This window comes from Mesoplodon densirostris, chromosome 10 (genome assembly GCF_025265405.1).
Source record: "Mesoplodon densirostris isolate mMesDen1 chromosome 10, mMesDen1 primary haplotype, whole genome shotgun sequence".
In the NCBI taxonomy this organism is placed as follows: Eukaryota; Metazoa; Chordata; class Mammalia; order Artiodactyla; family Ziphiidae; genus Mesoplodon; species Mesoplodon densirostris.
In genome coordinates this window covers 94483514-94497507 of record NC_082670.1, presented here as the reverse complement: position 1 = coordinate 94497507, position 13994 = coordinate 94483514, and positions in this window count along the sequence as shown.

The window sequence follows — 13994 nt, the reverse complement described above, 5'->3', positions numbered from 1 at the left end:
GTTGGCAAGAATCCACAGTTCCTCCACATGTGGGCTTCTCCACAGGCCGCTTGAGTGAAAAGGTGCCTGGCTTTGCCCAGGGTGAACAATTTCAAAGAGAGCTAGACCACAATCAAAATCTATTTTATGGGCTTCCCTGGTGGCACAGTGGTTGAGAGTCCCCCTGCTAATGCAGGGGACACGGGTTCGTGCCCCGGTCTGGGAAGATCCCACATGCCGCGGAGCGGCTGGGCCCATGAGCCATGGCCGCTGAGCCTGCGCGTCCGGAGCCTGTGCTCCACAACGGGAGAGGCCACAACAGTGAGAGGCCCGCGTACCGCAAAAAAAAAAAAAATATATATATATTTCATGACCTAGCCTTGGAAGTCACACATTGCAATTTCCATACTATCCCACTGGTAACCAGGTCAAACCTACTCTGTTTGGGAGAAGATTACACAAGGGTGTGAAGAGCAGCATGAGAGGATTACTGGGACAGTTTAAAGGCTGGCTACAAATGGCTAAGAGCTCATTTCTGCTTACAATGAGTAGATTTTCAGGATGAGCAGCAAAGTTCCTTCTCTTATGGAGCTTACATTCTGGAGAAGGCAGATAATAAACTCATATAAGTAATAAATTGTCACATTCAGATATTTGGTGTTATCAAGAGAAAGCAGGATAGAGACTAACTGGGTGATGAGACCAGGATATTTTTGATAGGATTGTTAAGTAAGTTCTCTCTCAAGTTGCTTTTAAATGGAGATGTAATTGACAAAAAGGATTCAAGTATTTGAAGCTCTCTGAAGAACTATGGCAGGGGCAGAGGAAGCTTATGCTAAGGATTTAAATGGACACAAGCCTGCTTTGTTTGAGGAATAGAAAGAAAGTCAGTACTCTTGGAGGTTAGCATACAAGAGAAGTACGGGATGAGACAAAGCCACATAGATAGACCCAAACTAACTCATTTATGCCTCATAAGTCAGGGTAAGGAATTTCCATTTCATTCTAGGTGTGACAGAAAAAAAAAATTGGAAATCCGTTCTTTTTCAGGAAAAAAAGTATTCATCAAGATCAATGGATACATAGTTGCTTTGATGGGTGTACGTTTGGGTGTGTGCATGTTGGTAAGACTGCCAGAAGGGAGAGTGAAGGCTTTCCTTTGGCACCATGGACAGAGGCCATAAGTAATATTCACTCTATGTCCCAAGGACAATGATCCAACGCCAAATCTTGCCTTATGATGTTACCTTTATGAAAAAGGCAAAAGGAGCTGGATGGTAACCATCTTTCTCCCTTTCTGACTCCCTCAACCAGGCAGAGTTAAAGATATGTTGCCCAAAGATATATCTATTAAGTCATCATATTATTTTAGTTTATTACTCAACATGATGTCTCTTTTTCTTCTCTCCTCACTCTCCACTCTCATTTAAAGACAAGATGATATACAAGTAATCTGTATATTTCATGCAACAAATACAGTCTCAGCACATAATATATGCTCAGGATATGTTTGTTGAATGAACAAGCAAATCACTGATTAAATGAATGTATATGAAAACAGAGCTGCTTTTGAAAAGAAGAATGAAGTGTCATCATAAAAGTGACACCAATTATTGGAAGTATGAGAAACAATTAAATTTCCGATGCCTATACTAGGGACAAGTTACAATTTGCAACTAAGAATATTCTTAGATATGAGTTACATAGGTATAAAAACTGACTCTTATGATAAGTAGCCAAGAGGTAGTCTGGCCTTGATGCTGTAGGCTCTCTAAGTCTTAAAATCTTTTGTAAAAGGAATTATTATATAAGATACAAATATTTCTACTAATTTGTTGCTTCTGGAAAGAGCTTTTGTTGCCCTCTCATGCAGTGTTATGGTTGGTGCTACATTTGCATTTTGCCAATGGAGTTTATAATTAACTAATCACTTTTATATCTCCAACCTATTTCTCACTTAGTTCGTTTTCCTTCCGTGGTTTTGCCTCCTCCCTCAAATGACGATTTCCTCGCTGACACTTTGCTCTGTCTGCTTTAAAATTTGAATTTAAAAAATAGACATCATAAGAATTCTTTACAAAGCATGTTCACCTCTTTAGAGAAAAAGTGTCATGGAAGCATAACAAATGCATAAAATAAATGACCATGATGCAGTTGCACATCAGATATATTAGTATCATTTATTTTAGATTTTAACCATCTAAGTGATAAAGGTCACTGAAGGGTGTATGTGAAGACAATTAAGGTCATTGGGATTTCCTGGGGATTATTAGCTTTCCTTAAAATGGCACCAGACCTAATATGGAGCTAGGACTGCAGAGTGGCAAGAGCTATTTTTAATTATTAAAAGTAATTTCACATGTGGTTTAGCAGTCATAATTGGAATTTTGAGTTATGCTTTCTTTGGTAACAACCCATTTCCTTTGTTTGGATAAAGCACAGGCATAGAGAGATGAAATATGATGTCCTTTAATATGTGGTACTTCAAGAAATTATGTTTCACTGGCAGGCATTTGGCATTTCCACAGCTGAAATGCAATATCAGTAAAATACAATAGAGACTAGGCCCTGCCATTAATACATCTCCCTCGCCTGTTTCTGGGGCTTCAGTAAACAAAGATTATTGGCAAAACAGTGTCCGCCTGCTCTTCCTAGAAGCACTCACGAAGAGCTCAGGAGTGACTGGCAATATGCAGCTGTCATTCTGAGTGGCTCAGTGGGTTGTGGGGAGGACGGTGCTCCTGAACTATCAGCAGAAGCAGGTGTGTGGTAGCTACTAGCTATTTTGGGGGAAAGAAGGAGGCATATCAGCTCGAAGCCCAATATCCCCCTGGAAGAACAACCACCGCCATTACCACTGAAGCAAATAGAATTGTTCCTGTCATTGCATCTCTCTGGGATGAGCGTCTACTTTTATGGGCCTGGTAAGAGACTACTCAGTCGTCTAGGCCCATTTCAAACATTTCCTCCGGGCATCCGTGGTGGCGCAGTGGTTGAGAATCTGCCTGCCAGTGCAGGGGACACGGGTTCGAGCCCTGGTCTGGGAAGATCCCACATGCCACGGAGCAACTGGGCCCGTGAGCCACAGCTACTGAGCCTGTGCTCCACAATGAGAGGCCGCGACAGTGAGAGGCCCGCGCACCGTGATGAAGAGTGGCACCTGCTCGCCGCAACTAGAGAAAGCCCTCGCACAGAAATGAAGAGCCCACACAGCCAAATAAATAAATAAATAAATAAATAAATAAATGTATTAAAAAAAAAAAATTTCCTCCTCTTGGGAAGCTGTGGCTGATTTACAATGGGATTAATTTCTCTTTCCTCTAGGTCCTTGGGGCCACTTACTTCCTAAGCAGTGATGTTGCTAATCGTCATTCACTCCCTCATGCATTAAATAGATACTTACTGAGCACCTACTATGAATCAGGGACTGAAGCTAAGCATTTCTAGGTTTATCCTCACATCAGCTCTTGGCCATAGGTACTAGCATTTCTCCCATTAAATAGATGAGAAAACTCAGGCTTAAGAGGGCAAAGTAATTCACTCAAATCACATGCTAATAGGTAGTTAAGCTGAAATTTAGGGTCAAAATTTGTTTGATCCCCAAACCTAAACTCTTAACTAGTAGATTATATCATCTTAACATGGAATTATCTTATATGATTTTAAATTACATTGTATTTGATATATATATGTAAAATACATGTACTTATATATGTGTGCATATGTACTAATATGACAGACTCTATCATATGATGTAATATAATAACAATATACTATAATTCAGTATATGTTATGCTGAAGCTGACTCCTACTGCTTATGATTACCAGACTCTGCCCAACTCCACATTCAGTGACATCATGTTGGTAATTTATTATCAGTCATGGTAGGAGTATTTATTTACACCATGGCAACTGCAAAAGATACACATCTGAGCTATTTTTCCTGAAGAGTTGGTTAAACATTTAACACCACTACTGGTTATATTATCTAATTTTATAGTTAGTGGAATAACCAGCCATGTCTGATATTTAATTGTGAGCTCCTCAAGTGAAGGGATTTATTTTAAGGACATCTTTTTCAGAGCTTGTCTATATATAGCATAGTGCCTAGCACAGAGTGGGTGCTCAGTAAAATTATTTGTGCATGAAGGAGCGAATATTTTACAGCATCTTTCACAGCTTTTACAATATTTACTTCCATTAGCCTAACAGTCTCAATGTTTGTAATATCACTACAGTGGGTTGCCAAGGGATAAAATGTATAAAGTCTGAAGTGCAATTCTTTGCTTCTCAGCTGAATTGCTTCACAGGGTTAGCACACTGCATATCAAGCACACCTAACACTTATTTCTACCTAAGAGGCTTGGAAGGATGCTGGCTGCTCAGGGGACAAAACTGAAGTCTATAGCAGCTCCAAACAAAGTGATTATACATACACGCCTAAAATACAAATATTTGAGTTATTTATGTATGTTTGCCTTCGTGTTTTATTTCTTCTGTTGTCTTTTTGTCCCCTTTGCTTGCTCTGTCCTAACTTGTCTTTGAAGTGATCCATACATTAAAAGCCTAGGTTCTTGTTACAAAAGAGAATCCTTTCCAAAATTATAAAAACACAACCTCAGTCAGTACTCATAAATGTTGATGATGATGATAATTTAGTTCAGAAATTTAATGTTTCATCAGAAAATATGCCAGAAACTATTTTTATCCGAGATTAACATAGGCTTGGGCATCTGAAAGAGTGTTTATGCATCCCAGCTCTGCACTGACCAACTATGTAATCCTGGGCCTCAGTTTTCTCTTCTGTAAAATAGACAAAATATACCTACCTTAAAGGGATAAATCCAGATAATGTATTGAAAGTACTTTGCACAATGCCTAGTCTCTAACGAGCATTCAGTAAATGGACAATTTTTTCAGCATCTAGCATAATGCCCTTAAATTAATAATCTTGAATGAATGATTAAATGAGAAAACAAACAGCTCCTGAAGATTTAAATATGCATTCACTTATTTCCAGAGCTGTCCATTAGAATTTTCTGTGATGGTGGGAACATTATATATCTGCACTGTTGAATATGGTAGCCACAAGCCACATGTGGCTATTAAGCACTTAAAATTTCAAGTCAACTAGTCTAGTGTGACTGAGCACTTAAATTTTTAATTTTATTTAAATTTAATTCATTTAAATTCAAATGCCCACAGATGCTTATGACTACCATATTAAATTGCAGTTAAAGGATCAACAATAGAAAACTGGATTATATTTTGGACTCAGAACAAAATTTTCAGAAAGTGTTACTCATTGTTTGAAGGACAACATAAATACAATTCTCCTTTTTTTGTCCATAGTCCTCCTTTTTGTTGCTTCTTTATTCTGTTCTCACCCACAAAACTGGAATTGCTTGTGGAATTTTCTACTTTTGAGAGACAGCTTTGTGTACTGCGATTATATCTACCCTTTAAAGATCCTACCTGCCTGCCTGGATATATTTAAACTCCAGGGGTTTATGACAGGCATTGGGGGTCCCTAATCAGGACAAGATGTGAGGTGAAAAGAATTAGAAGGTCACAAGTGGCCAGGTTTATAATCTTTAAGCCTTTCTCACCATTCAGATGTAGCTGCAATTAAGGGTGGTAGCAATTTTGTTGTGTCTGCTGCTGATAAAAGTGACCTGAAAGCCCCACCAGCTTCATCTGTTCTTAAGTATTCTATTCGGGAAGAATACATAAATTTATTTCAGATAGTGCCCTGAGTACCCATGAGGGGAAAAGATGCTACATACATTTTTAAAATGTTGTGATAAAGAGGTGCTCTAAGCTTTGATATTTGCAAACATTTAAACCACTAAATCATAAAGCATAATGACGCTCAGAAATCATCTAACTCAAACTATTTATTTTACAGTTGACAAGGCTGAGAAGTGACCAGCTAAGGGAAAGATAGCAGCAGAGCTAGGTTTAAAACCCAGGCTTGCTGATTCTCAGTGCTCTTTGTATTACACTCCATAGGCTGTTACAAATAGAAAAAAAAAAAAAAAAAGATCTATTTTGAAAGACTGTTGGAATGTTAAAGCACTTGTAGGCTAGGAAAAGGGTTATATGTAAATATATTGTAATGTGATACCTTGGAAAGGAGTGTCATTTATGTATTTTCCCTAATTTTGTGCCTCCCCCCACCTCTTCCCCATAGGCACACATTGACTACAATTCTCTCAGAGGACATAATACCCTCTTGGAGTAAATTAGGCAGGTTGGAAAATTGCATTAACTCTTTCCACTCCCCAGGGAGCACATTTGGTAAATCCCTGCTTCAGTGCACTAATTTTCCTCCTGGTGTGTGGGTAATGCACTGGGGGAAAGGGAGCTTATGCGGGGTGCCCGTGAGGTCAGGGACCACATTATTGCAACTTTATTGCCAATGAGATGAGCTGAAGCCTCCCACATGTAAATCAAAGAGTTAACAATGGGGCCGGGTGGCTGCTCTGGCTTTGTCAGTTCAGGGTCATAACTGGACAGGCTGCGATCTGTCATCTTTCAGACACTTGGGTTTAGCAGCCACTGTAGTTTGCAAGCCATCAGCTGTGCTTATGCAAAGCCCGTAACAGGGTATTATACAGCCTGAAATCACTCAATCTTCAGGACTCATTCTACTCCTACCATCTAATCTTCTACAGGATTGAGAAGGCAAGGTGAGATCGGAAATCTATGCAGTCATCATTTCGCCCAGTTTTTCCAATTTCCTACTTTGAGTCAGACACACTGTGTAGTCTGAACCCAGCATTTGCTTCCAGAAGGGAAATTCAAATAGCTTCATTTCCCTCCTTACCACAGAAGAATTGCTTCAAGATTAAAAGTGAACATACCACTCTCTCCCACCCACTCTACATTTCTATACACACTCACACTTGCCTTTTTATCAAGAAAAACAAACAACCAAAACCATAATTCTACTAGAAAAAATGAGAATAGCAAGCGCCCGCCTCGATTCCTAGTGCACAGTTTTTTAGAAAATAAAATAAGAATTTACAATCCTGTGAGTGGAGTTATATGCATGGAAAACCAAACTCAGGAAAGTGACTCAACCAGTATCCACCTTCTGGAATTGTCTCCATTTTTCCAGTAGCTGCAGGCTAACATAGAGGGATTCAATGAGGCCCAGGCTTCTGAGCATTCAACTTCATTAGGCATGCATCTCATTTTGGCAGGAAGCCACCCTCTTTAAGCAAAACCCAGTCACAGATAAACGGAGGGCAATCATCTCCCGAGTAATAAATGCAGGGCTGCAGAGAGTGGGCTGCCAATCTTGTGGGATGGGGAATAAAACAGGCAGAGGGAGCAACTGTGCTTTGTGTCCTTATGATCCCAGAGTGCACAATACAGCTGAAGCAGGAAGATGCCCCAGACCAGCTCTCTCTCAGAGGCCAGATCAAAACTGCCCATTCAAAGAGTAGTAATGTGACATGTTTGACCTGAGTGGTACCTTTGTCCCTGGGAAATTAGACATCTTACAAACCCTTTCTATTAAATCCTTGTAGTGTCCTTGGAAAGGAAATGAAACCAAAAGTGCGCACAAATTGGGACACTGAGGCACAGAGAGGCCTGGGGATTACGGTGAAGGTGACCTCAGTGAGGCCGACAAGCAGACTGAAGTAGAGGATTGAGGGACCCATCACAAATATTTAGATAAGGCCACTGAGAGCTCAAATGATGCAACTGGCACACTCCAGCATAACTGAAATGTGCCAGGAAATAGCATAAAGGAACAAAGCAGGAGGGTGTATAATCAAAGGGAACAATAAAGACTATTATCAAGAACACCTAGAAAACCAGTTATTTTTTGGAACACTCAATTTATATATACTGGCAATTCAATAGTTTTAAAATACAAGCCAAACAAAACATGTCGATAGGTCCAATCTAGCGTATAGGCCAACCTTCTATGCCCTTTAGCCTAGGAAATTAAATACATCAGGTCAAATTTCAAAGCTCTCCTTTCTTCTGCCTGAATAGCCAGACTCGGCATGTTAAGCACGACAGCAGTGAAGCTCAGTCTGAACACACAACTTGTAAACTTGGTTAAAATGCTGGGATAGCAGCATGATCCAGGCCACAGAAGCCAGGACTGGAAACAGAGATGCCTTGGTGAGGATGTCCTTCTTTGTAAGAAAAACAAAGGACCTGCTATCTCCTTAGAAAGTCAATAACAAAGACCTGCTCATATCTTTCTAATTATGAGTCTAATTGTCTAATATTTTGAGGCCCTGTCTTGCCAACCAACTCTCTCCACAAACTCTACCTCTCTCTCTACCCCATGACCCACGCTTTCTCCATGCCTTAACTCCCTGCATATCCTCCTGTCAAACAGCTGTCTGGGTATTCACATCTTTGCTTATATCCTAGAGAGGCTAATCTTTGGGATTTTTATAACACTTGGGGGTGAAAGAAGGGTAAGCTGACTGATGAAATCCCTTCTGCATTAATAGGCGATAAAGTAAAATCCAATCTCCAGGGGCCATCATACAGAAACCCTCTGGTCCTACTTTTATGTGGGTCATGTATCTTAATAGGTTTTCAAGCAATTTAGAAGACAAGACCAAGCAGCTGGTAAGGGCCAATTTACAAGGCCTCAGCTCCCCGGCAACACACAGGTTCCCTGTAACAAAAGCCCACTTGGCATAAACAAGCCTTTTCCAAATATGAACACACACACACACACACACACTCTCTCTCTCACTCACTCACACATCTTAGAAATTCCATTTTACCTAAACGTTCACTTGCTTTATTTCATAGAAGCATACTTTTCTTATTTATTCGATGGACTGCAACATTTGTTCAGTATTTATTTTTCTTCTTAGCTTTCTCAAAATGGCCACTCTGAGCCCTGTAAATGTTAGTTGCTTTCTGTGTGTCTGTTGTAAAGGGGAGAAATAAAACTGTGGATCCTCTGAATGAGCTAGCAACCCATGGACCACTTTCTTTATATTAGTGGTTCCATGGCAACACTTTCACCAGTTTGGAGGTAAGAAAGTGATAAGTGATCCTATATGTGATAATAATTTAGCTTAGTAATTTTACATTATGCAAATCTAAAGCAAGCTGTGCTTTGAGGTGTGCCAGTGGGGTGCAGTAAGCCTGCATGAATCAAAACAGGGTAATCCACAGGGGGAGAAAATGAGTTTAGCTCTTCAAGGTGCCTTCTGCTCTGGAATACATTCAGGAAAATTAATCAGACCCTAACATTGCCATGTTACTCTCTCTCATTACAAACCAGAGTAAACAATTACTGCATTAAGCACTCTCTGAGAGGTTCCAAAAGGCCACTGGTGCTTACTGCTGATTTTCATAAATGATCTTCAAGGAGCTCCCCTGGGGATGGGAGATCTGGGGAGGTCTAGAGAGAGGTTAGTGAGGAATGCATCTCATTACCATGGTGATGAGATGCAATATGCAGCCTGGCTATAAAACCAGTTGCCATGATGAGGGGCTGTAGATTTCTGGTTTTCTGGGGAAGTGTCAGATCTTAATTGATGGCAGGCTCCTGGGGCATGCTTACTTCTTTTCAGAGTCATAAGAGGATGATCATAAGAGGATCATAAGAGGATGAGCTTTGGAAGCAGAATCCTGGTTCCAACACTTAGGAAACCTGTGACTTTTCAAAACTTAGTTGAAAGAGGACAGTATAATCTATGCTTCACAGAGTTGATGTGGGGATCCACAGAGAGTAAAGCATTCTGATTTAGGTCCGAACATGCCCTGGACTTCGCACTCAAGGAAGTGTTCCTATTATATTTGTTTATTTATTTTGCCAAGGTCTACCTTCCCCACTAACTGGACACATTTGGTGAAAAGAGAAACAGTGCTTCTACCTTGTATACAGCAATATGTATCTTGCAAACTGTCACGTATGTAATGTGTACACAGCTCAGCTAATATTCTGTCAGTGAATAATCAAGTGAATAGAGGATGGCTATTTTCTTTAAAAAGGGAGGCCCTTTGTCTGCTTTACTTACAGAGACCAAGGCAGAAACCTGTGACCAGGATGGTTCAACTCAAGAAATTCCAGTATTCCCCTTGATTCTACCAAGGGGAAGATGTACAGACGAGACAAATTATAAGAATGCCAATGTGTTGAGACATTCTTGAGATAAGCAAATGAGTCTGGAGAAAGCAAATGCAGTGAACTGTTAGAGAGGAGGGAATTCTTGGAGAAGCCACAGCTCTGCCCCCTGTGCCCTTTTCCCTTTCTTCAGGGCATATTGATAACATTCCATTACTCTCCTGGGGCTTCGAGATGCAATGACCAGACAACTCTAGAACTTGGAGCCACTTGTAGAAAGAAGCTATAAAATCAATGATTTTGTTTATTACTTCTGTGGCCACAAGGCAGAGCTTGCACTCAGAAAAGTGGATCAGCACAGAGAGGTGAAAGAATATGATTTGAATATGAGTCCAGAGAACACACCCTGACGTATTGCTGAGTATCCTTGTCTCACCCACACAGAGTCCTGTTTACAGTTGGATTTGCCCTGTTGGTGGCAATGTAAATTGATACAGCACTATGGAGGTTCCTTAAAAAAGTAAAAATAGAACTACCATATGACCCAGCAACCATTACTGGGCATATACCCAGAGAAAACCATAATTCAAAAAGACACATGCACCCCAATGTTCATTGCAGCGCTATTTACAATAGCCAGGTCATGGAAGCAATCTAAATGCCCATAGGCAGGCAAATGGATAAAGAAAATGTGGTACATATATACAATGGAATATTACTCAGCCACAAAAAGGAACGAAATTGGGTCATTTGTAGAGACGTGGATGGACCTAGAGACTGTCCTACACAGTGAAGTAAGTCAGAAAGAGAAAAACAAATATCATATATTAACGTATATATATGGAATCTAGAAAAATGGTGCCGATGAACCGGTTTGCAAGGCAGAAATAGAGACATAGATGTAGAGAACAAACGTATGGGCACCAAGGGGGGAAAGCGGGGGGTGGGGGTTGATGAATTGGGAGATTGGGATTGACATATATATACTAATTTGTATAAACAGATAACTAATAAGAACCTGCTATATAAAAAAGATACATAAAATTCAAATTTAAAAGAGCTAACTGACATTATTCTGTAAATGTGAATGAAGGTGTCAGGTGGAATGTCCCCAAGTTGGAACCTTAATGTGGCATCGTATGTGTTGAGGTCCCATGCTGACTATTGTAGCTCATTATCAAACAGCACATTTTGGCCTGAGAGAGCAAGAGCTCCTTTAAACCAAAGTGGTTTCCTAACCATAGTGTGTAACGAAGGCTGCCTAGGACAGCTCATGGACAGATAATGCTCTTCTACTTCCCCTTGGAACATAACGGAGATCAATGAAATGCTCAAGCCAAGTATTGCTTTCAGAACAGAGAAGGGGTTATCAGTAGGTTTATTTTTCCTGACCAAACTTTGTAATAACCTCTGTATTTATTCAATTGCGTGGTTTGTGAATCAGTGGTATTTACTGAGTATCTGCTATGTGTACCCAACTTGGTCTCACAGGAAAAAGCCCCCTATCAACCAGTGAAATCCAATGCCTTAGCTTGTCATTCAATGAAATCGATTATCTCACCCCTACTTACCGTTTTGGTTTCAGCTTCACACATTACCACCCCCAGAACCCAATCCTCCAATCACTGGAACTACAACTGAACCCTGGTGGCCTGTTTCAGGATTGGGGCTTCTTAGAAATACCTTTGCTCCCTCCTTACTTGACTCATGAAAAAACTATAAATGATTAAACATTATGTTCAAGTATTACTTCTTCCAAAAGCTTTCCTGACTTTCCTCACCCTCTCCTTTGTAACCTGTGTGTGCACACATGGGCATGTGTGTGTATGTATGTCCTTGTGTGTGTAAACATACTTCTCTAAAATGCATTGTGATAGGCAGAATAAAGCCCTCTCCCCAGCAAAGACATCCACATCCTAATCCCTGGAACCCGTGAACGTGTTATTTTCCATGGCAAAAGGATCTTTGTAGATGAGCTTAAGTTCCACATGTTGAGATGAGGAAACTATCCTGGAATATTTACTGTAATCACAAGGGTCCTTAAAATGGAAGAGGGAGGAGGCAGGAGTGTCCACTAGAGAAAGTGGGATGATGGAAGCAGAAGATGCTGTGATGTCGTTGCTGTCTTTGAAGATGGAGGGGTCTAAAGACAAGGAGTGGAGGTTGCATCTGGAAGTTGGAAAAGGGAAGAAAATAGGTTTCCCCCTAGAGCTTCCAGAAGGAATGCAACCCTGATAAAACCTCGAGTTTAATGCATTGAGATGCATTTCAGACTTCTAACCTCCACAATGACAAGATAATAAATCTGTGTTGCTTTAAGCTACTAAGTGTGTGGTAATTTGTTACATCAGCAATAGGAAACACCCATAACATTTTAGCGATTTTGTGTTCCCATGTATTTCTCCCTCCACAGGACTGTATGCTTTTTCAACTAGTTAAAAATAGCTACCCTGTATTAAAGGTGTTCATCTCAGGCACTGAGCTAAGTACATGTATTATGTCATCTGATACTCAAAATAACCGCACAGCATTAGAATACAAAGCTGTAGGCATTGGTGTTCGGTGCCTGGTATTGGTCCCAGATTGCCTGGGTTCTCAGTTTCATTACGTACCAGCTCTATGACGTTGGGAAAGTTATTTTTCTCTGCCTCATTTTCCTCATCTGCAAAATGTGGATTAAAATGATGTCTATCTTTTAGGCAGTGGTGAGAATTAGTTGATGAATTCATATAAGGAGCTCAAAACTGATGTCTGGCATATAATAAGCATTAGGCAAATACTTAACCATAAAAATTATCATCCCCATTTAAAAGGTAATAAAACTGAAGCCCAGAGAACTTAATGCACTTGACATACAGAGCAGGGATAGTAATGAAATAAAACCCAATTACTCAACTTCCACATGTAAGAGTAAAACATGTTTCTTGACTGAATATACCCACAATTCAAAAATCTCCCTACGTAATGGGAGAAACTGCACTTATAACAACACAAAAGAAAAAATGAATCATTGAGAGTATTTCTAAATGTTGCAGGAGATGTAAAATAGGAGTTATGCTGTGATGGAAATGAGAGAGACAATCATTTGCATAATTTGGTAGGTAGGTAGGAAGTGGCTGTATCACAGAATATAGTATATGACAGTGCCAGGAAGGTTTTATGCTGAGAGGATGATTGACTTGGTGAGATTAGTACTTATTGAAATAATTGTTCACCCTGGAAACTGCTGAAGAGTCAAAAATCAGAACCACATATAACAGCATTTTCACAGACTTCATAGAAGGGCAATGCATTTCTTTGTTAAGCGTCTCTCTATGACATAGGTTCTTAAACCTGAGAGCATCAGATTGCTGGGTCCCACCTCCAAGCACTTCAAATTCAGTAGGGCTGGGGTCAGGCTACAAAATTGGTATTTCTAACAATTAGTAGGTGGTGCTAATGCTTCTGGTTGGGAGACCACACTTAGAGACCCACTGATCTATAGCAATTATTTCCCCACTGCCTTAGTCCAAGATTACTTCCAAAAGACTCACAAAGGGAGTTTAATTGTCTCAATCTAACGATTCAGGGAATTGAAAGGGAAGTCCCGTCTGAGTACCTGTAACAGCTTGAAGCCCATTAAAAGTACAAGACTCCAAGAAAGCAAATCGGCTTTATTGGAGAAAGCTTTTAAAGGACTTGCAACACCAAGGAAATGATTCTAAGGCAAGGCTATATCAAATACTCAGTTTTCAATATACAGAACCACTTCATTCTATGTTGAGAGTATCTCCTGACTTTTAACTGGATCTCTTAGGCCCTATTCCCAATACCACCCCCATTAATTTGTCCACACTTCAGGATAGGATTTTAGAGATATAAGAGAGAAATATTTAAGATGCTTTTGGTTGGTTTTCTGTATTTGTACTTTGGCCAAGAAACATTCTCAAGTGACACAGCACTGAGCCTAGGC